The 23,497-nt window shown below is 33.7% G+C and overlaps 3 non-coding genes across 3 annotated transcripts; 1 reads left to right on the plus strand and 2 right to left on the minus strand.

The window, feature by feature from the left end:
* Positions 1–7,016: 7,016 nt before the first annotated feature.
* Positions 7,017–7,088, minus strand: Trnag-ucc (transfer RNA glycine (anticodon UCC)). The gene has a single exon. It is a non-coding gene; the product is annotated as a tRNA-Gly (tRNA).
* A 3,973-nt stretch (positions 7,089–11,061) lies between these two features.
* Positions 11,062–11,133, plus strand: Trnag-ucc (transfer RNA glycine (anticodon UCC)). Its single transcript has one exon. It is a non-coding gene; the product is annotated as a tRNA-Gly (tRNA).
* Positions 11,134–18,724: 7,591 nt separating this feature from the next.
* On the minus strand, positions 18,725–18,796 carry Trnag-ucc (transfer RNA glycine (anticodon UCC)). The gene has a single exon. It is a non-coding gene; the product is annotated as a tRNA-Gly (tRNA).
* Between the last annotated feature and the right edge of the window lie 4,701 nt (positions 18,797–23,497).

The following is a 23,497-nucleotide window of genomic DNA, read 5'->3' on the forward strand; positions in this document are numbered from 1 at the left end:
AAATAGTACTCAAGTTATAGGCTTTTGAAAAATTCAAAGTAGGAAAAGTACCACTTCCTGTTATCGGAAATCGCTCAAAAGTTGAAACTGATCAACAATTTTGATAAAATACTTATATATGAAATTTCATCAACCTAGCTCTAACGGTACTCAAGTTATCGTGATTACACACGGACACACAGACAGACAGACAGACACACAGACACACGGACTAGATTGCAAAATTATGTATTTGCGAATCAGTTAGGTGTAAAACGTCGAGATTTGTAAAAATCTCGATTTTTTTTTTTGCACGATTACAAGACTTTCTCTATACGTCGTATATACGAGAAAGTAAAAACATGTTAAGTGTCTGCTTGGAGTACCGTTAATAACACCTACTAAGGCTTATCGCATTTATTTATAAGGATAAAAATGCAATAAAACAACGACTTTTAGTTTTCGTATTTAGTCAATATGTTTATTAATTTAAAAATTAAAATACTCCGAATGCTAAATTAAACAACAAAAATGTTTTTGTTAACAAAAATCAAAATAACTCATAAACATGATATAATTATTGCACTTCCCGAAGTATTAATTAATATATTAACAAGAATATATTTCTAGTTTCCCTTTAACTTATTTATATATAAATATGGGAGATAATTAACTGCACTTAGGCAATCATTGAAATTATTCGTTGTATTGTTAGGAAAAAATTCCCTAAACTAAAGACAATTTACCCATAAGGGTTAGATGGGGGAGAAATCATTTACGTCCCTATTATAATTTTTTTTGTCTATATGTTTATATTCATTTTGCAACTAAGACGGCTTATTTACGATTATATGTTACGTATGGTTTTAATTGACTTTTAATTATCAGGTATTTAATGTTATAAATCATATTAGTCGACTTACGAATGTATAGAGTAAGAAGAAGTTATCTTTTTTTATTCATATTGGAATTATTCGATATTTTAACAATGTTGACATTATACACGGAACATACAATTATGTTGTCTTGCAGTTTTCAATAAAGGTTTCAGGCTAAACTAATAATAGTAGCAAATACGGGTTTAAACTTTATTTGCATGTCATTTATTCCACAACCCGTACCAGTCTTACTTGTTTTATGTTCTATCCAATAATTTGTCAAATTTTAGACAAGTCTAATTTTATCAGAAGCGTTAGACTGGAGTCCCTAGAGCAAGAGGAAAGAAGACAGGTCAAGGAAATTCTTGAGAAGGACAATAGAAGAGGCAAGGGTTGCCGGGCTTATAAAGAGGGCTGCCCAAAACAGAGTACGGCAGAGACGTGTGACGTCAATGAAAGTAATATTACTCCATCATTGTCATCAGCTGATCCGAATGCTTTAGAATTGTTCTTTAGCCTTTACATGAAAGCGTCGGTGGTGTAAAGGTTACATTTTACAAAAAAAAATATTTAAAAACGAGTTAACAGCTGAGTAACAAGTTTCAAAAAAAAAAAAATTTAAATAAAAAGTGGTTCTCACTTCCTGGACCCCAGTCTACCAATTATCTCTGATCAATGGCAACACTTTGTCACTGTATTCCACCCCACCTCCTCCTCTCCCCCCCCCCACCCCACACCCTAAACATTAGTAAAGGTATGGAATGGATACTACTGTGACCCACGCTTTTCTTTATAGTTATTTAAATAGTAGTCTCTAATTTATTTTCTACTTTTTAGTGCATTAGTCCATAAAAGCTTGTTATTAATACGTTTGTATGATATTTTTTTGTCTACAAACCCATCCCCCACTAGAGTGATGTGGTTTTTGGCGGAACTCAAACAGGTCAATAGAAATCATCGTTTTTACGTCTCAAAGTGTCAATGGTTGGTTTTTAAGAACTTGATCTTTTCAGTGGTGTATTGACAGTGGCGGAACTAGAAAAAAAGGGCCACCCCGTAAAAATATTTTTTAGCCCCCCCCCCCATATATATGTATATATATATATATATATATATATATATATATATATATATATATATATATATATATATATATATGTATATATATATATATATATATATATATATATATATATATATATATATATATATATATATATATATATATATATATGTGTGTATATATATGCAATCACAAAATACGAACATGGGATGCTCATTGCTGGCCTCTTCGGGTTTTGAAAAACATCAATTAAAAAAATGTCATCATCATGTCATGTTTGTAAGGGCATCAGTGTGTTTTGTGAATATCAGTTTTAATTGATGTTTATTATAATAGCTGCTAGTCTCTAGTCGGTCAAAAAATAATATAAAACATGGAAACTTTAGATTAGTAATTGTGTCTCTTGTTATGTTTATTTTTATGTTTTTTGTATTTATATTATTAATTTTTAAAATATTATTAATTTAATACATCTCTTTTTTATACAATGTCATTCTTTACTAATTACTTTATAAAAAAAATAATAATTAAGAGAAATAATTGCTTTTTAATTTGTTTAGTACAAATCTATTAAAAGGAGATTATGATCACCCCTATTTGACTATTTTTTTAAAAAAGGGAAATTAGTCATGGAAATGGTTTAAACATTTGCTTATATCTTTGATAAGTTTAATTGTAGGAGAAAGTCTCGGCTTTCACAGTGGTTTAAAAACAAAGAGAAAAAGAATATACAAGAGCGTGGGGTGGTGTCTATAGAATAAAGATAATCCAACCGCAGCTTCTGTAATTTTTTACAAAACAACCATCAAGTCAAAAATGAAAGAAAATTTACTTTTTTTTTAACTATAAAAAAATGTATTAATGGTCGGCTCTGGGCCCCTAAATGGCGTGCCCCCCCCCCCGCATTGCGGGGTCTGGCGGCACTGTAGTTCCGCCCCTGTGTATTGACGACGTCATTGTTGAAATCAATCACTTTGGTAACTCAGTGAAGTTCTATTTCTAGTTTTTCAATGGGGATGAAATAACAATAAAGATACACCTTCGTATCAAGGCTACCACCCGCTTTGATAGCAGAGACGCCTTTAGCGAAAGACAACCGCCCTCCATGGACAATACAACTAGCATCTAATGTCAATAGTTTTGCGTAGGTCACCCCTTAGTGATCAGGTGACAAATGCTTATTTAAACGACACCGGTCATCACATGTCGTAGTCTGCATGCAAACAAAACAGTATTAATGGTGCTTACTCAGCTATGGCTCATTAGTTACCTAGCAGAAAGGTTTTAGGACATTATTTTCTGGTGAATTTATGTTTATTAAAGCCATAAGTGGAGCAGCAGGCAAAGAGGTTTGGAAAATGTGAAATTAGGACGCATGTTTTGTTTAATTTTTTATATTTTAAACGGCGTTTTGTGATAAATCAAGTTTAAACCATAACTATAACCCCCCCCCCCCCCCCCCACTATTTGTGAAACCTTGGAGTTACGTTTCACAAGTCTTTTGAGTAAAATAGACCAGTAAAGAATATTATTAGCCATTTTATAACTTGATGTTGAAAACTGAACAGTGAACAATGATTTAGTAAATGAAACAGTTTCTGATTTAATTTTATTATTGTTTATTGTGTACATAAAACATCGCGTACAAAACAACCCAAATCATGTTTAAAAAAAATGTGTAATACTGTTTAGTTTAAAAACATTAATATCTACGAACATCATTAACTATAACAAATGCAGTTTTCTGAACAAGTTATCTTTTGCAATGTAGAGCAGTGGTTCTTAACCTGAGTTCGATCGAACCCCTGGGGTTCGATGAGTGAGTCTCAGGGGTTCGGCGGAGGTCGAGACACACACCCGACTCACGATTGTAATGTGTCAATGCTGATCATAGAATATTATAAAGGGTTTGGTGAATGCATGAAACAGGTGGGGTTCGGTACCTCCAAAAAGGTTAAGAACCACTGATTTAGAGTGTGTATATTGCTGGTTGCTACACCATCTTTTAAAGCTGATTAGAAGTTGATTAAATGTACTCAGGAGGTTATTAATGTAGGGTACTAATAGCTGTTTACTATTATGCCACTACGTTCAACAGTTTTGTAATGTTTTGTATTTATGTCAAGTAAAAATAATACAAACTCGAGAAAGTTGGGCTAGCAGTCAAGCGCTCTTCCACCAAACCAGGTATCAGGTATTTAATGTTTTTTTTTTATAAATCATACCAGTCGACTTACGAATGTATGCAATACGATGAAGTTATCTTTGTATTCATTCTTATTGGGATTATTCGATATTTTAACAATATTGACATTATATACGGACCACAGTTTTTTTTTTTTTTGTTTTTTTTTTTTTATATTTATTAATTCAATTGTTTTAAACATTTAAATCAGTAATAATAATTTATTTGATAGTTTTACACAGCATCAAAGACATGAACATCAATTGCATATATAATAATCAAATGGAGAAAATAAAATGGCATAAGAACTAGACTAAAATAAGGTGTGCAAACTAGGTTTCTCTTGACTGCTTAGTTTACTGTGCTCCGTCTTTAACTGCAGAGTTAAGGACGGCTGCAGTTAAGGACGGAGTCAAAAGTTCACATTGTAGCCATCCATGGACCGAAATAGAAACGACCGTGTGAGAAGTGTCTCTGTAATACTCATTCTGATATCATTCTAAAATTTAGCCTGAAGCCTATCTTTATTGAAAACTGCAAGACAACAAAATTGTATGTTCCGTGTATAATGTCAACATTGTTAAAATATCAAATGATCCCAATATGAAAGAATAAAAAGAAAATCTCATCTTACTTTATACATTCGTAAGTCGACTTATAACATCAAATACCTGATTATTAAAAATCTATTAAAAAAACAATACATAATATATGATCTTAAATAAGCCGTCTATGTTACAACATGAATATAAAAATATAGACAATAAAATTATAATAATTTCCTGATAATTAAAAGTCTTTTAAAAACCATACATCTATATATACAATTCTCTTCTTGGAGACCATAGAAAACACCAAGCTGTAAGCGCGCTCCCTACCACCCCCATCCCTACATGGTCTGGTGAGCTGTGGGTCACGCTAAATGTTTACATTCGTAGAGCCGGGTTTAGTAACGGCTATTAGGGGCATATAATTTAGTTTGAAACTATTTTAAACTTAGGGGAGGTAACTAAGTGGAGGCTGCTTTCCGGGGGGGGGTATGGTAGGGGTTGGGGGAAAGGAGGGTGGGGGGGGGGGGGGGGTTTATCGTCCATAACAACCTACTGATCGTGTTTTAAAGCAAATATTTTCAGTGGTAGCATTGCTACTTTCAAATTCAAAATTATGAATTACTGTAAAGTAGAAAATAAAACAACTAAATAGCGGCATATGATACGCCGCAGGTCGGCTCGAAACTTATAATCGTAAATAAGCCGTCTTTGTTACAAAATGAATATAAACATATAGACAATAAAATTATAATAATTTTTTATAGGGACGTAAATAATTTCTCCGTCATCTAACCCTTCTGATGTAACAACCTGAGCTAGGTAAATTGTCTTTAGTATAGGGGATATTTTCCTGACAACACAACGAATAGTTTCAATGATTTCCTAAGTGCAGTCAATTATCTCCCATATTGAAATGTAACCGAATTAAAGGGAAACTAGAAATATATTCTCGTTAATATATTAATTATTACTTCGGGAAGTACAATGCTTATATAATGATTATAAATGTTTACTTTTTTGACAAAGAGCAATGTTTGGTTGTTTGATTTAGTAATTAGAGTATTTTATTTTTAAAATTAATAAACAACGTGACTACACATGAAAACAAAAACGCGTTGTTATATTGCATTTTTATCTTTATAAATTAACACGATACGCCTTTACAGATGTTCCGTGCTAAATACTGAATGAGCAGGTAATAATTTTTTTAGACTACAAGTCAATACTACAACCAAACAATCGCACTTTTTTTTAACATAACTAGTAAATTAATAACAAACTTTGTGCATGCAATGAAAATAAGAAATTAAAACACACTTTCTCCTTTTAATAAAAGCTTATGACGCTAAAATATATAATTTTCCATTTCCCATTATAGCATTTATTTTGGTAATCCAACATTTTATTAAAAAATAGTTCGTCAGCCGGGAATCGAAATTGGATCGACTGCTTGGAAGATCTATGCTGACCTTTACACCACAACACTCATTAAGGGAAGAGAAAATTTCAAATTCGGGAATACAACCTTCTCATCATTTGCTGACGGTGATTGAGTATTCTTACCTTCAATTGACGTCACACACCTTGAAGTCTAGCTGAAGTGTACGTACGACTACAGACCAGAGCCATTCAATAACTGGAAATAGAACTTCACTTATATAACTAAGAGATTGATTTGAACAATGACGTCGTAAATACACCACTGAAAATATCAAATTCTTGAAAAACAACCATTGACACTTTCACACGTAAAAACGTTGATTTCTATTGACATGTTTGGGGTCACATAAAAAAAACATCACAGTAGTGGGGGGATTGGGAGGTAGAAAATAAATTTTTCATAAGATATCACCCATATATAACCCTTATGATGTAACAATCTATGCAAGGTAAATTGTCTTGAGTCTAGATGATATTTTCTGACAGCACAACGAATACTTTCAATGATTAATTGTTTCCCATATTGAACGATAACTTTGTTACAGGGAAGCTAGAAATGTATTCTCGCTAATAATTTAATTAATACTTCGGGTAGTACAATGCTTGTATAGAGTTTGATAGTATTCGTTTTTTATTAACAAAAACAATGTTTAGTTGCTTGTTAGTAATTGGAGTATTTTATATTTAAATTTAATAAACAAAATGACTACATACAAAAACAAAATGCTGTTATTTTATTTTATTAATATCCTTATAAATTAAAAGAAACGCCTTGTAATCTTGCTTGGATTAATTTTACCAGTGTTGAGCTTAAATTATTCTTAAATGTACAACCTCAGAATTTATGTAATGACCCAGGGAAGGCAACCACATCACAGTAGTGGGGAATAGGGAGGTAGAAAATAAATTTAAAAATACTATGCGTCAGCCGGGAATCGAACCCGGATCGACTGCTTGGAAGGCAACCATGCTGACCTTTACACCACCGACGCCGATACATAGCGATCAATTTCATTCAAATTCAAATCGGATAGTGATTATTTTGACAATTTAATTTAGCATTTGGAGTATTTTAGTTTTTAAATCAATAAACAAGGTGACTAAATACAAAAACAAAAAGCTGTTGTTTTATTGCATTTTTATCCTTATATATTAATACGATACGCCTTTGTAGGTATTTCTAAATACACTCCAAGCAGACACTTAAGGGAACAAGATACCCATGTTTTCGATAAAATTGTAATTTTGCTCCCCAAAATTTTTATTTCTTAATTCGATACTAGTACCTTTTATCTATCTAACCCGAACATTTCGGACTTCTACAGCTTACGGTTATCCGTTTATTGCGATGTGAAACATGGTACCCCCCGGCAAGTTTTAACACTACTACGCGGACAGCGGCTATCTTCGAACGGGTATTACATGTATTTATGGCCCGCGAGGCACCATAAACTTTACAGCAATCTAAGGGCCAAGCACTCGTGTACCCGCTGGTGTAGTGACCTTTTCTTTTGTTCTAAAAATAAGTGAGATAGAAGTTGTTTTCTACAAAGTAAAATTTTATATCAAACTCCATATAAGGGCATGCGCGTAAAAATTATGAATGGGAAGAGATTTATTGATACGCTTGACCAATCATATTATAGTACAGTAAATCAAAATAGTTCAAGATAGGCTGCAACTAACCACGTGTGCTAGGCAGCCATCTTGTTTCTAGATAAACAAAACAATCGCCTGTCTTGTTTGTTTACCTCATTTGCGTATACTCTTCTATTTGTTGTTTTAAAGTTATACAACAACATTAAGTTTAATAATTGAAACTTTGCCTAGAAATGTACTGTTGATTATCACTGGAACAATATCAAACACTGTTTCGTACGCTTTATACTAAGCTGAAACAATGCGTCATGGACATGACTATCAGTTTGAAGAATGTACTGTCCATCCCCTTTACCCCCTTCATTCCCTTCTCCCCATTCAACCAACGGCCGGTTTATAATCTTGTTACGGCATGCTGTGATAGGCTTGAACGCGTTCATCAGGCTTTACACCGGACTGTATACGACACATATGTGTTAATGTGTATGCCCATCTCTCCGTATAGGGTTTGCTAGCAACGAATGTAAATACTAGATAGTAGTAGATAGGATAGCTGAGAAGCATTCACTTAGGCCCTGTACTTGACCCTATCTACACAGATGTGTTATTCGCGGTTGAATGAACATTGGTAATCTATGGCTCATCGGTTCTTCACGCACTATCCAGCGGTGGGGTGGGGTGGAGGGGGCGTGTCTAGCCTCAAGCGTTGTACCCAGTGTTGTGTTGTAGGCTATTATCATAAGGCAATAAACTTGTGTAAGCTACAATTTGAGTAGAGAAAGACAATATTTTGAAGTGAGAAGACCGGCTAACAAACAAAACTTGATTTGGTTTGAAGATAGCTGTTCTGAGAATACCGCTCGATTGATAGGATGTGTAATACTTAAAAGTCATACATTCATTACCTGCTGTATACATATTTTCTGCTTACATAGAAAAAATCTGTCTAAAACTTACAACATAAATCAAAGCGTATGTTATTAGACAAATGGTTCTTCCACATATAACAAGACGTTTTTTTCTGTTTTCTATAAGAGAAAACGCACAGTGCCTTTTCCCGCTCTTCTTTTCACGTTTTCTCAACTTTGCATTTTTACTCAAAATTCAACATTCAAATCGCTAAGGCTTTGGAACCCTTTGTCATACAAGAATAAAACATTCCACGTGCATTCAGCATGATACCATCTACAAAACTACGTTTGTACATTAAGTTTACTACAATACTTTAGGAAATATTGATATTTATGTAACACCACCCCCTAATTTTTGTACATAAATTTACGTAAAAATTTGTATTAAAAATTGAGTACAAGCTATCGCAATGAGTAAACGTAGAAATGTATAGTTTGGTTTGAGAAATCTAAATCTTTCATCCGCTTTTTAAAATCTCTTATGGGAACAAAGCCTTAGCGATTTGAAAAGGTGTTAGTTTTCACACCTTTTCGCGGTTTCCATGGCAACCAGTACTGCTATTGACGGCTATATATTATTTTTGTCGATAGTTTAACAACTATAATTATATAAACTTATTAAAAAACCAGACATGTGTTAAATAAAAAAAAATTTTTTATCCGTGGTGCCTATCCTTAACTATTTTTTTTAAATACTAGTCAGTAACTAGTCAACAGCCACAACAAAAAAAAAACAGGTTTTATTTTATTTCTTTAACTAGTAAAATAACAAATATAAACTCCTTTATTATAACAAACTTTGTGCATGCAATGAGAGTAGGAAATATTAAAACAAACGTTCTCCTTTTAATAAAAGATTTTGAAGCTAAAATATGTAATTTCCCATTTCCCATTATAGCATTTATATTGGTAATCAAACATTTTATTAAAAAAGAGTTCGTCAGCCGGGAATCGAACCCGGATCGACTGCTTGGAAGGCAACCATGCTGACCTTTACACCACCGACGCAGATGCACTTACCAACTTAGATTTATTCTGATCGGACAGTGGTTGAATCGACGGTGATTGATTTGAAGATGGACCTGTTTGGTGTCACAAGTCAGTGGAAAGCCCCTGAGTCCAACCAGCTCTAATGGGTACCTGACTCACGTTATGGAAGCAAAAGGCGGCTGGGCATAGTACTGACCACATTAAAGCTTTTAAAATTTAATAGGCCTATCATAACAATAATTTTAAAAAGTAAAACATGGGACTTGAATAAAATAAGGCACTGCATTTAAAAACTAATGTAGATTTTTGTCCTTAGTATTAAAATTTAAATCAACAATATTTTGATAGGTAAATCGAATGTTAAAGGGAAAATGAAAATTATTCTTGGTAATATTTAATTATTACTTCGGAAAATACAATGCTTGTATAAAGTTTAAGTATTTTTTTTTATCAATAAAAACATTTGTGTTTAGTTTAGTATTAAGAGTATTTTATGTCCAAAATTAATAAACAAAATGATAATATAAGAAAACAAAAAGCTTGTTTCTTTTTACATTATTATTGAATAAAATTAAACGATACGCTCTCATTAGCGTTAGAAGTCTACAATTAATGATCATCAATTTTTTTATAAGAATTAAAACAAACTTTCTCTTTTTAATAAAAGATTATGTTGCTAAAATATGTAATTTCCCAAATCCCATTATTACATTTATTTTGGTGATCAAACAAAAACCTAGAAGGCTGTAGTCCCAAATTTACGCATTAGAAATTATCTCTCATATTGAGTGTCGGTGGTGTAAAGGTCAGCATGGTTGCCTTCAAAACAGACGATCCGGATTAGATTCCCTGCTAACTAATTACAATTCAATATAAACGAGCTGACCCTTTATTTCGTTTTTTTACTTTCTATTTTTCAGTAATTCATAATTTGTGAATTCGACACTACCAACGTTGCGACTGAAAATATTTTGCTTTAAAACACTATCACTAGCTCGTGAAGGACGATTACCTTCCCCCACACTTTCTACTCCTCCCCACACCCCCCCCCCCCTCCCGATAAAGCAGCCGTCCGTGACGACAGTTTACAGGCGACAATGAAAAGATAATTCAGAACTTGTTTTTTTTACCTCCCCTTAGTTTAAAATCTTTTAAAAACTAGATTATCTGCCCTTATTAGTCGTTTTATTTTAACTATACAGTCAACATACCATTGTTACAGAACCACGGAAGACTTCTGCATGACTCAAGACAGGTGAAATTTATCGTTTGACGTCTATAGTGTCAATAGTTGACTTATACAAAAATGAAATTTCCAGTTGAAGTTTCTCCCCCCCCCCCCCCACCCCCGGAGTGTGACGTGGTCGATTGAGGACTACAAACAGGTCAATATTCAAATCAATCACTGTCAAATTTATCATTAGCAAATCAAAATTTAAATCAAATTGAGAGTGACCATGTATCGGCGTCGGTGGTGTAAAGGTCAGCATGGTTGCCTTCCAAGCAGTCGATCCGGGTTCGATTCCCGGCTGACGCTTGCTATTTTTTATATTTTACTTTTTTTTAAAATCTATAATAGTTAATTTGAACTTATAACGATCCTATAATAATAAACAAATATCCGCATACCTCACTGTTGATACGTAGACCGAATGACCCCAACGACCCCTCCTTACAATTCAGATAAAATTAAGTCACATGTCACATAACAACTTCGTTCTTTCTCTTACTCACCCCCCCCCCCCTCCCACAGACATACACACACATGGATATGTTGACTGTATAGTTAAAACAAAATATTTTAGCTACATTATCCTCAGCGACAAAATGTTTGTAAAGGATAAATTACAAAGACTAAAGACCCAAACTTTTGGTTTACTGAAATGGTTGTGAATTATTATAAATTTAAAGAAAATCAGTTTATTTTACTTTTCATGGCATTCAAAAAGCTTTTTATTATTATAGTTGTTTTTTGTTTTTTTTAATTTCATTAAAACGAGTTTGTATTTTTCTGGATAAATTTATTAGAAATGTGAATTTTTTCGAAAATATGCTACAATTTATCAGTTATATGTTATATGTCATATTAGTCAACTAATGGTGTAACGTGGGGTTATATTTGTATCTAATTAAGATTATTCGATATTTTAACAATGTTGACATTATACACGGAACATACAATTATGGCTTTTTCCAAACACGAACAAGCTAAACTACGAATAATCTCATACTGCTTGTGGTTTAAACTTCATTAGGGTGTTATTGGCTCCACAACAATTGTCAGTCTCAGCGTGTTGCTTTATGTTAAATCAAACTTTAGACCTGTATAATTTCAATAGTCGCCTAAGACTGGGATCCCCGGGGGAAGAGGAAAGTAGACAGGACAAGGAAATCCTGGAGAAGGACAATAGAAGAGGCAAGGGTTGCCGGGCTTATAAAGAGGGCTGCCCAAAAGCGAGTTCGGTGGAGACGTGTGACGTCAAATGAAAGTAATATTAGGTCATTCATTGTCATCAGCTGATCCGAAGGGTCAAGAATTTATCTTCAACCATTTAAATGTGAGCGTGTAAAGGTCAGTATAATTGCCTTCCGAGCAGTCGATGCGGGTTCGATTCTCGGCTGACGCACATTTTTTAATTGCATAGATCAAAGATGTATTTTCAAATGGATTGAACATTCCTAACCCTGTCGTATACGCAGCTTCAAGTATAGAAGACGTCTTGTAAAAAGGGCTAAAATCGTTTTACACCTCATGGAGACCGTCAATATTTCAGAAATAAATCGATTAAATAATTTATAAGAAAACAAAAACTGGCACTTTTAAAGCCGGGTGTGTATGTCTGTGGGAGGGGGGTGGGGTGAGTAAGAGAAAGAACGGAGTTGCTATGTGACAGGTGACTTAATTTTATGTGAATTGTAGGGAATGGCTGTTTGGGTCATTCGGTCTACGTATCAACAGTGAGGTATGTGGATATTAGTTTATTATTTTAGGATCATTAAAAGTTCAAATTAACTATTATAGATTTTAAAAAAAAGTAAAATATAAAAAATAGCATGCGTCAGCCGGGAATCGAACTCGGATCGACTGCTTGGAAGGCAACCATGCTGACCTTTACACCACCGACGCCGATACAAGTACCAACTTCCGATCGGACAGTGGTTGAATCGACGGTGATTGATTTGAAGATTGACCTGATTGGTGTCACAAGTCAGTGGAAAGCCGCTCTGATGGGTACCTGACTCACGATATAGAAACTAAAGGCGGCTGGGCATAGTACTGACCACATTATCCCTACATATACCGAAGTCAAGAAACATGAACTCTACTTTATCGCCCCAAAAGATCGTTTGATCTAAAGAGGAATATTAACCAAAAGTAAGTATTTTAAAATGTTATAACCCTATCATAACAATAATTCTAAAAAAGTAAAACAAAAATAAGGCACTGAATTTAAAAACTAATGTAGATTTTTTCCCTTAGTTTTAAAATTTAAATCAACAATATTTTGATAGGGAAACCGAAAAATTCTATTAAAAAACCGTTCGTAATATATACTCGTAAATAAGCCGGGGTTAGTTACAAAATGAAATGATTTCTCAAAATATCTGCGAACAAGACCAAAAGATATCACCCCCTTCTAACCCTCATGATGTAACGATCTGAGATGGGTAAACTGTCTTGAGTCTAGGGCAGGGGATATTTTCTTGACAACACAACGAATAATTTTAATGAGAAGTTAATTACCTCCCATATTCAACGACAATTTTAATAAAGGGAAAATAGAAATGCATTCTCATTAATATTTTGATAAATACTTGGGAAGTGCATTGCTTAAACAAAGTTTATTAGTGTGTTCTTTTTAATTAGCAAAATACATTAATAATTGTTTGATTCAGTAATTAGAGTATTTTTTTTAAATTAATAAACAACGTAACTATATACGAAAACAAAACAGCTGTTGTTCTATTACATTATTATCCTTTAAGAAAAAACGATACGCCTTCAAATGTGCTGTTACTTAATCCCCAATTTCCAAATTATTTTAATCAAATCTAAAATTAAAATAATAAAATCCTCAATTAAACGGAAAGGAAAAAAATGGAAAGTTAAAGATAATTACAACACATTAACAGACAAACACAGGATTTATGGAAGAACGTATAACAGCGATCCCACAAAAGACGACCAAGAAACTTAGGCCATACTCAACAATAAAATAATTCTCAATCCGGAAAAAATACCAATACTGCAAAACAACCATCTTTGCCACAACTGCATTAATAAACAGATACATCATTCCAAAAATAATTTTCGCAGCGACATACTCTACAATATCCAACTCGTTTATTAAACAAACAAACAAGCATATTAGATAATTCATTTTCAAAAACACTATTAGAAACATTAGCCCCAAAACCTTAATACAAAACAAATTAAATGGAGGTTTAAGGCTACACGACTTTCATACTAAAATTAAACACCTTCCGATTAAAACATCTGGATAGAATAAGGATATAACTACATTATCATCCATTAGCACAATACTACATTGGGTTAAACATAAAGAGCATTTTATAATTAAACATCACAGCACCACAGTATGGGGGAAATGACATAGGCAGCTTTTATAAAGAAACGCTTGCAACATTCCAATGAAACAAAAGCATTATTGGGGAAGACACACACAAAATATACGACATCCCAATTAAACAACAAGCGACAACCTTATACACCAGGATTAGTTGGCCCAAGGAACGCAATATAAAGATACATATTTTAGAAACCTACATAATAAACTCATTACACCAAAAGAAAGGGAATTAGCGTACAGACTGATTTTTAATACACCAGTGTTACGAAGTACAAAGTCAAATCAAAATGTTAAAATAACATGTCAAACGTCAAACAAAATATACAAGAAACCGAGATACACATTCATTTAGATTGTATGTTAGTACAGAAAGCAAAGCAAACACTTGAGAAAATATTAAAAGCCACCAATCAAACAGCCACAAGAAATAAATGAATCACACTTAACTTAATTATTGTAATTAACACGACTAGACAAAGAACAGAAGACGAAAACAGACTAGTAGCAAACGGCTATTTATAGATCGACTATGTTGGGAAATAGAAATAAATTCAGATTTTATTTTTAAAAATACACTGAAATCGATTTAAAAGGAATATTTCATGCAAAGCTAAGACATAGACTGGGAACTCTCACCTAACAAAAAAAAAAAAAAAATTAATCAGCCACAACATGGCGACGCAGCACAACAGCCAGGAACAAGCATGTATGCAGTCATCATACAGATATCGACACCAAAGAAAGAAACATCCTACCCTCAAATCTCACAACAACAAATAATCTTGCTGACATCAACAACCAAAAGGAAGTAAGAGGACAGCCAAGAACCGGAGAAAACATCAAAAGCAGCTCACGTTAATGTAGGAGAAAACGAGTCAGCAGCCGCCACCCCGTCCAAAACAACGACTGAAGACCGACTCAACAATTGCCTACTCTGCTTTTGTTTGTTCTTCGTACCACGGGCAAACTTTATGGTTAAGGTAAACTTAGACGCCTTAAACTGTCGCATATGCAAACTTACAAGATACAAACATGCTCAAACGTTTTGCAACGAAACACCCACAGGACATTTAGATACAAGTGCTCGTATTGTGAGGCTACAGACACCCACTTTACCACAAAGAAACAACTAAAAAACGCACCTCAATAGCTGGCACCCAGAGAACGAAGCAGCACACATCGAAGTTTATTGTAGACACGACTCAAACAACGAAGTGACATATATCTACAGAGATGAAGAGGACTAGTCCAACCAAGTCCAACCAACAATAAAACAGAGTTTCTTCCAGGCATCTCCCCCCCCCCCCCCCAAGAAAGTCTACCGCCCGCCCGATCGAGATGGAATTTATATAGAAAACACATATGCTTTTACAGGTTGTCAAAACAAATCTAACGTCAGTGTCATATTTTTCATATCCTCAATACTTTGCAACTACCTTTAATGATATGTTCAGAGAAACTATTATTAAATACCTTAATGTATAAACTTACAATAAATGTTTGATGTATAATATAGAATGATTATTTTGATTTACTTGCAATAAAATAGGCCTTTCAAGTCCAGAAAAAAATAGTAAACTAGACCATTTGCGGTAGAGCGCTAGGCTGCTAACACAATAGTCTCAAGTTAGAATCCAGGACCAAGTCATTAGAACGTCCCCGAGTCCACCCAAATCTGATGGGTACCTAACTCTTGTTAGGGAAAGTAAAAGTAAAGGCGGCTGGGCTAAGTGCTGACCACATTATCCCTTCATATGCCGATGTCAAGAAACATATGAACTCTCCTTCATCTGCCCAATTGATTGATAGGTCTAAAGAGAATTCTTTACTTTTTTTAATATCGTTAGTATAAGTTAACATTTTGACATAAAAAACTACATGTGCAGAGATTCTTAGTTAAGATAGAGTAAAGCTCATTTAGGATTGTATTGTATGTATCAAGACATAAATACTTTCTGCAAAGTGTGTTCTTTTCAGTATTCAAAATATTGTTGTTGTTTTTTTTTTTACTTATAAAAATATTTAAGTTACATTTTTTGGTATTTTTTATTTATTTTTAAAAAATTATTCTAGCTTTTGACACAAGCACCTAAATTATAAACACAAATATATTTGTATTTGTTTAACATCTGAAGTAAACAGAAAGCTTTTATTCAGATTTTTTTCAAGTTTACTAGCAACGTTAAATGAAAACATCCATTGTGAATGACAGTGACAATACATTTTTCTAAATTACAAAAATGGTCTTTTAAAATCTCAAGTTGTGATTTCTATTTAAAGTAAAATTGTCGCAATAATTATATACACTGCACACACTTTTTTTTACACCAAACATCACTTGGTGTTGAATGTTCTGTGTTATTTGGCACAGTTAAATTTTTATAAAATGTATGTATCGTGACATTGTGTTCAGGAAAATAGTGGTGAGCTTTTTGTTTGTGACCTTTGTCAGAAATGTATTTTTAAGAATAATGCCGAGAAGGATATAGATCTAGTTTTGAAACTGAAATCAGAGAAATGTATAAAATAAATAATACTTTTTTTGTAGCTGAAATTTTAAAACTGAAATCCAAATAATGTTGTTGTTTTTTTTTAGAAATAATGCATTGTATGTTATAGTTGTGAAATCCTAGAAATTACTTTAAGAAAATGTATTTATTTATTTTATATATAACTCTTGAGATTTTAAGTTTAAAATTTGTAAAGGTGGAATGTTGCTTTGGTTTACAGATCATCTGTATTTTTTTATTCTGATATAGACCTATATAATATGTCAAAATGTTTACAAAGCCAGTTACGTGTTTCTCATAGTGTGTGTATATAATTATATAAAATCTGTTTAGGTATGGGTGAAAGGGTTAGATTTGTTTTTGGAGAGTAAACGAGCTAATTTAAGTTTTATAAGATACAATGTTATTAACGAATGTAGTGACTCACACGTGTTGTGAGATGTATTTGTATAGAAATGTGTTGTATCCGGTGAAGGTTTTATTACAGTAGCGTTGTTTAAACTAGTGGAGTAGTTCGAAAAGATCAGTTGTCAGTGAAGCAGAAGTAGCCGAAATGTCATGGACCCAACTTGGAGGAGTCGCCCTAAAACCGAGTGAGATTGAGAGGTGTAAATGTGTCCATTTTCCACAAGGGGCCACAGGGATGATGATGATGATGATGATGATAATGATGATGATAATAATGATGATGATGATGATGATGATGATGATAATGATGATGATGATGATGATGATAATGATGCTGCTGCTGATGATGATGATGATGATGATAATGGAGTAATTCTCACACTGATCATGGACAAGCCTGCACTTGATGTTATGGGATGGCGTGGTTTGGTGGTAGAGCGCTTGACCGTTATCCCAACGGTCTCGAGTTTGTATTATTTTTACTTGACAAAAATACAAAACATTACAAAACTGTTGAACGAAGTGGCATAAAAGTAAACAGCTATCAGTACCCTACATCAATAACCTCCTGAATACATTTAATCAACTTTTAATCAGCTTTAAAAGATAGTGTAGCAACCTGCAATATACACACTCTAAGAGACTAAATCAGTGGTTCTTAACCTTTTTGGAGGTACCGAACCCCACCTGTTTCGTATGCGCATTCACCGAACCCTTTATAATAGTTCTATGATCAGCATTGACACAATCCGATCGTGAGTCGGGTGTGTGTCTCGACATTTGCTGAACCCCTGAGAGTCACTCAGCGAACCCCAGGGGTTCGATCGAACTCAGGTTAAGAACCACTGCTCTACATTGCAAAAGATAAACTTGTTCAGAAAACTGCATTTGTTATAGTTAATGATGTACGTAGATATTAATGTTTCTAAACTAAACAGTATTACACGTTTTTTTAACATGATTTGGGTTGTTTTGTACGCGATGTTTTATGTACACAATAAACAATAACAAAATTAAATCAGAAACTGTTCGATTTACTAAATCATTGTTCACTGTTCAGTTTTCAACATCAAGTTCTAAAATGGCTAATAATATTCTTCACTGGTCTATTTTACTCACGAGACTTGTGAAGTGTAACTCCAAGGTTTCACAAATAGGGGGGGGGGGGGGGGGGGAATGGTTTATAGTTACAGTTTAAACTTGATTTATCACAAGACGTTGTTTTAAAAATAAACATGCATGCGGCAGCCGGGAATCGAACCCGGATCGACTGCTTGGAAGGCAACCATGCTGACCTTTACACCACCGACATCGACATATAATAATTTGTTAATAGTGATTGAATAATAAACATTTTTATTTCTTTTAGATGTCATCTATAAATGACATTAAGCTTTTTGGACGATTTTTACCTGCCTCCGTCACAAAAAATGACGTCACACTTCAGCCTTCAAACGCCCTCAAACTTACAGTTGAATTTTTCTTAATACATTGGTATGTTTTCCAAAATCCTGTCTAAACTCTGTCAAAATAAAGTGTTCTAATCAATTTCTATTACGATTTAAAAAAAAAAAACTTTTCTAAAACAAGAAATAAAGTAAAAAATTAAAAATATAATTGCGTCAGCCGGGAATCGAACCCGGATCGACTGCTTGGAAGGCAACCATGCTGACCTTTACACCACCGACGCTGATACAATTTAGTAATCAATTTCATTCAAATTCAAATTTGATAGTGAATAATTTGACAGTGATTGATTCGAATATTGACCCATTTATAGTCACAGTCCTAGGGGGGTGGGGGTGGGGGGTGGGAGGGAGAAACTTCAACTTAAAATTTCAATATTCTAGAAGTCAACTATTACCACTAAAACAATAAATTTGAGGAATCTGAATATTGACCTGTGTAAGGTTATTCATAAACCACATCACAATGTGGGTAGGGGGAGGGTGTGGAAAGAAGGATGCGTCTAATACAGTGACAAAGTGTTGCCATTGATCAGAGTTAATTGGTAGAGTGGGGTACAGGAAGTGAGGACCACTTTTTATTTTAAAAAATAATTTTTCAAACTTGCTACTCAGCTTTTAAAAAAAAAGTTTTTATAAAATGTAACCTTTACACCACCGACGCTTTCATGTAAAGGCTAAAGATATATTCTAGAACGTTCGGATTCGTTGATGTCTGTGATTGAGTAATATTACATTCGTTTGACGTCACACGTCTCCACCGAACTCGGTTTTGGCCAGCCCTCTTTATAAGCCCGGCAACCCTTGCCTCTTCTATTGTCCTTCCCCAGGATTTCCTTGACCTGTCTACTTTCCTCTTCCCCCTCAGGATTCCAGTCTAACGCTTCTGATAAAATTAGACTGGTCTACGATTTGACAAATTATTGGATAAAACATAAAACAAGTAAGGCTGGTACGGGTTTTGGAGTCAATGGCATGCAAATAAAGTTTAAACCCGTATTTGCTACTATTATTAGTTTAGCCTGAAGACTATCTTTATTAAAAAATGCAAGACAACATAAGTGTATGTTCCGTGTATAATGTCAACATTGTTAAAATATAGAATAATCCCAATAAGAATTAATACAAAGACAACTTACTCTATACATTCGTAAGTCGACTAATATGTTTTACAACATTAAATACCTGATAATTAAAAGTCTATTAAAAACCATACATAACATATAATCGTAAATAAGCCGTCTTTGTTATAAAATGAATATAAACATATAGGCAATAAAATTATAATAATTTCTGATAGGGATGTAAATGATTTCTCCCCCGTCTAACCCTTATGATGTAACAATCTGAGCTAGGTAAATTGTCTTTAGTATATTTTCCTGACAACACAGCGAATCATTTCAATGATTGCATAACTAAGTGTAATCAATTACCTCCCATATTGATATACAACCGTGTCAAAGGGAAACTAGAAATATATTCTCGTTAATATAGTAATTAGTACTTCGGGAAGTATGATGCTTAACTAATGTTTATAAATGTCTACTGTATTAACCAACAAGCGATTAGGTTGTTTGATTTAGTAATTGGAGTATTTTATTTTTAAAATTAATAAACAACGTGACTACATATGGAAATAAAAACCCGTTGTTTTATTGCATTTTTACCCATATATATTAACACGATACGCCAAACAGGATATTGGCAAATTTGAATAAATTTGAAGCTGATAATTTCTTTAGACTACAAGTCAAAAACAGTCACACAGAGGCAAAACAAAATAAACCGGGAGTGATCTCCCCTAAACTTTCTCGAATATTCTTATATAAAATAACAGGGGATGGGAACTCGGGCTATAGACATGATTTTTAATCCATTTTAAATACTTAAAGTTTTAAAAATAGAATAAAATCTCGTAGACAAATTAATTGCACACCAAGTGAACGCCCAATAAAAAAGCGCATAATAGTGCGCAATATTATTAGTACTTTTAAAATTTACATTAGTTTTTTGAGAAATCGGAAGTAGCGTAAATTACTACTTCCAGTCAACGGAAATTACTCAAAATTTAACAGAAGGTAGAGAATTAGATCTTTTACTTACATGTGAAATTTCATTTATCTATCTGAAATAGTACTCAAGTTATAGGCTTTTGAAAAATTCAAAGTAGGAAAAGTACCACTTCCGGTTATCGGAAATCGCTCAAAAGTTGATACGGATCTACGATTTTGATATAATACTTATATATGAAATTTCATCAACCTAGCTATAACGGTACTCAAGTTATCGTGTTTACACACGGACACACAGACACACAGACACACAGACACACACACACACACAGACATACGGACAAGATTGCAAAATTATGTTTTTCCGCATCAGTGAGGTGTAAAACGTCGAGATCTGTAAAAATCTCGATTTCTTTTGTTTGCACGATTACAATACTTTCTCTATACTTCGTATATACGAGAAAGTAAAAAAGTCTAAAACCCGCAAAACTAATTCATGACAAAACACAATGCAAATTTTGCACCCTGCGTTTCAAAACAATCTTGGAAGTGGAAGTGCACGAAAACAGTATACATAGAAAGTACAAACAATCCGAAATTTGTCCTTCGAACAGAGTCTACACGGATATACTCAAACACTTCGAAGAAGAACACCCCAGCGAAACAATGTACAACTGCAACATTTGTAACGCATCCCTCCCATTAGAGGGTATGCGGCTGCATGCAGAAAACCACCACACGAACGCTCAACAGTAAAAAACAAAGAAACACTAGTTACTGGTTAAACTTAGACGTTGTTGTATAAAGAAATATCTCAGTAGGAAAAGAAGTAAGAGAACAAGCAACATGGAAAATATAAAACACTGTTAACTAACCACTGTAGACGTTTTGTATTAGCCACATAATATAACTCGTATATAATCTATATATATAATTCTCTTGTGGGAGACGCTAGAAAACAAACAAGCTGTAAGCGCGCTCCCTACCACCCCCACCCCTACATGGTCTGGTGAGCTGTGGTTCACGCTAAATGTTTACAAGCAGAGCCGGGTTTAGTGACGACTATTAGGGGCAGATAATTTAGTTTGAAACGATTTTAAACGTAGGGGGGAGGAATAACTAAGTGGAGTTTATTTTAACGGAGGGGGTGGGGAGGAGGAGGGTTGGGGTAGTATCGTCCTTAACGACCTACTGATAGTGTTTTAAATAAATATTTACAGTGGCAGCGTTGGTACTGTCGAATTCACAAATTATGAATTACTGAAAAGTAGAAAACAAAACAACTAAATAGCGCCGTATGTTATGCCGCGGGTCGGCTCGTATGTACATATATGTTCATGTAAACCTGCTCTTGCTGTCAACCCCTGCTCTAGTGGGAAAGCAGCAAGAGAGGAACACTATTAAAATACAAAAAAAAAAAAGACTACAAGTCAACAGCCGCAACAGAATAATCGCACTTTTTCTTATTAACATAACTAGTAAATTAATAACAAACCTTGTGCATGCAATGAAAATAAGAAATTAAACAAACTTTCTCCTTTTAATATTAAAAGTTTATGACGCTAAGATTTGTCATTTCCCTTGTCCCATTACAGCATTTTTTTTTTGGTAATCAAATATTTTATTAAAATCAGTTCGTCAGCCGGGAATCGAACCCGGATCGACTGCTTGGAAGACCCCATGCTGACCTTTACACCACGACACTCAATATGGGAAAAGATAATTTACAATGCGCAAATTTGGGAATACAACCTTCTGATCATTTGTTAACGGTGATTGAGTATTCTTACCTGCATTTGATATCACACACCTTGAAGTCAAGTTGAAGTGTACTTACGGCTACAGACTAGAGCAGGGGTCGGCAACCTGCGGCTCGCGAGCCGCATGCGGCTCTTTTGGTGTCAAAATGCGGCTCTCGAGTTCATGCGCAAATATTATTAATTATATTATTTTATTTTCAAAACTCATAAAAATATTTTGTAACACTCGGTAATGAACAACATAATAATAAATATAAACAATAAACTCACACTATTTAATTAGAATATTTAGTTACTACCTATTTCAATGTACTTCCTTTTAAATTGTTCGTCCCAAATTGAAAAACTCAACGTGATTGTTGATATCACGAAGAAAATAAACGAATTAAATGTAAAACTGTGAGGAAAGGAAAACCCAGCCCGTGCCTTGTTGTAAGATGTGGTTTGTTTCGAGAAATAATTACTTGTCTTTTTTAATGACCCGGAGAGCGGTAAATTACTTAATTTTGAAAAATATGAAAAAAATATCGTAATGAAACATGGAACAGTGGTTGAATCGGCGGTGATTGATTTGAAGATTGACTGTTTGGTGTCACAAGTCAGTGGAAAGCCCCTGAGTCCAACCAGCTCTAATGGGTACCTGACTCACGATAAGGAAACTAAGGCGGCTGGACATAGAAATGACCACATTAAAGCGTTTAAAATATAATAGACCTATCATAACAATCATTTTAAAAATTAAAACATGAGACTTGATTAAAATAAGGCACTGAATTTAAAAAAAAAAAAACAATAATGTAGTTTATATTTCATTAGTATTAAAATTTAAATCATCAATAGTTAGAAAGGTAAACCAAAAAAATTCTATTATAACATACACTCGTAAATAAGCAGTCTTTGTAACAAAATAAAATAAAACAGACAATAAAATTGTAATAATTTCTAAGAGGGACATAAATGATTTCTCAAAATATCTGCGAATGAGACCTCCATCTAACTTTTATGATGTAACAATCTGAGCGAGGTAAATTGTCTTAAGTATAAGGAATATTTTCCTGACAACACAACGAATAATTTTAATGATTGCCTAACTTCGAATAATCGTATTATCTCCCATGCTCTTATATAACTACGCTAAAGGGAAAATAAAATG

Source organism: Physella acuta, unplaced genomic scaffold, assembly GCF_028476545.2.
Source record: "Physella acuta isolate Inbredline_101_S28 unplaced genomic scaffold, ASM2847654v3 ptg000699l, whole genome shotgun sequence".
Lineage (NCBI taxonomy): Eukaryota > Metazoa > Mollusca > Gastropoda > Physidae > Physella > Physella acuta.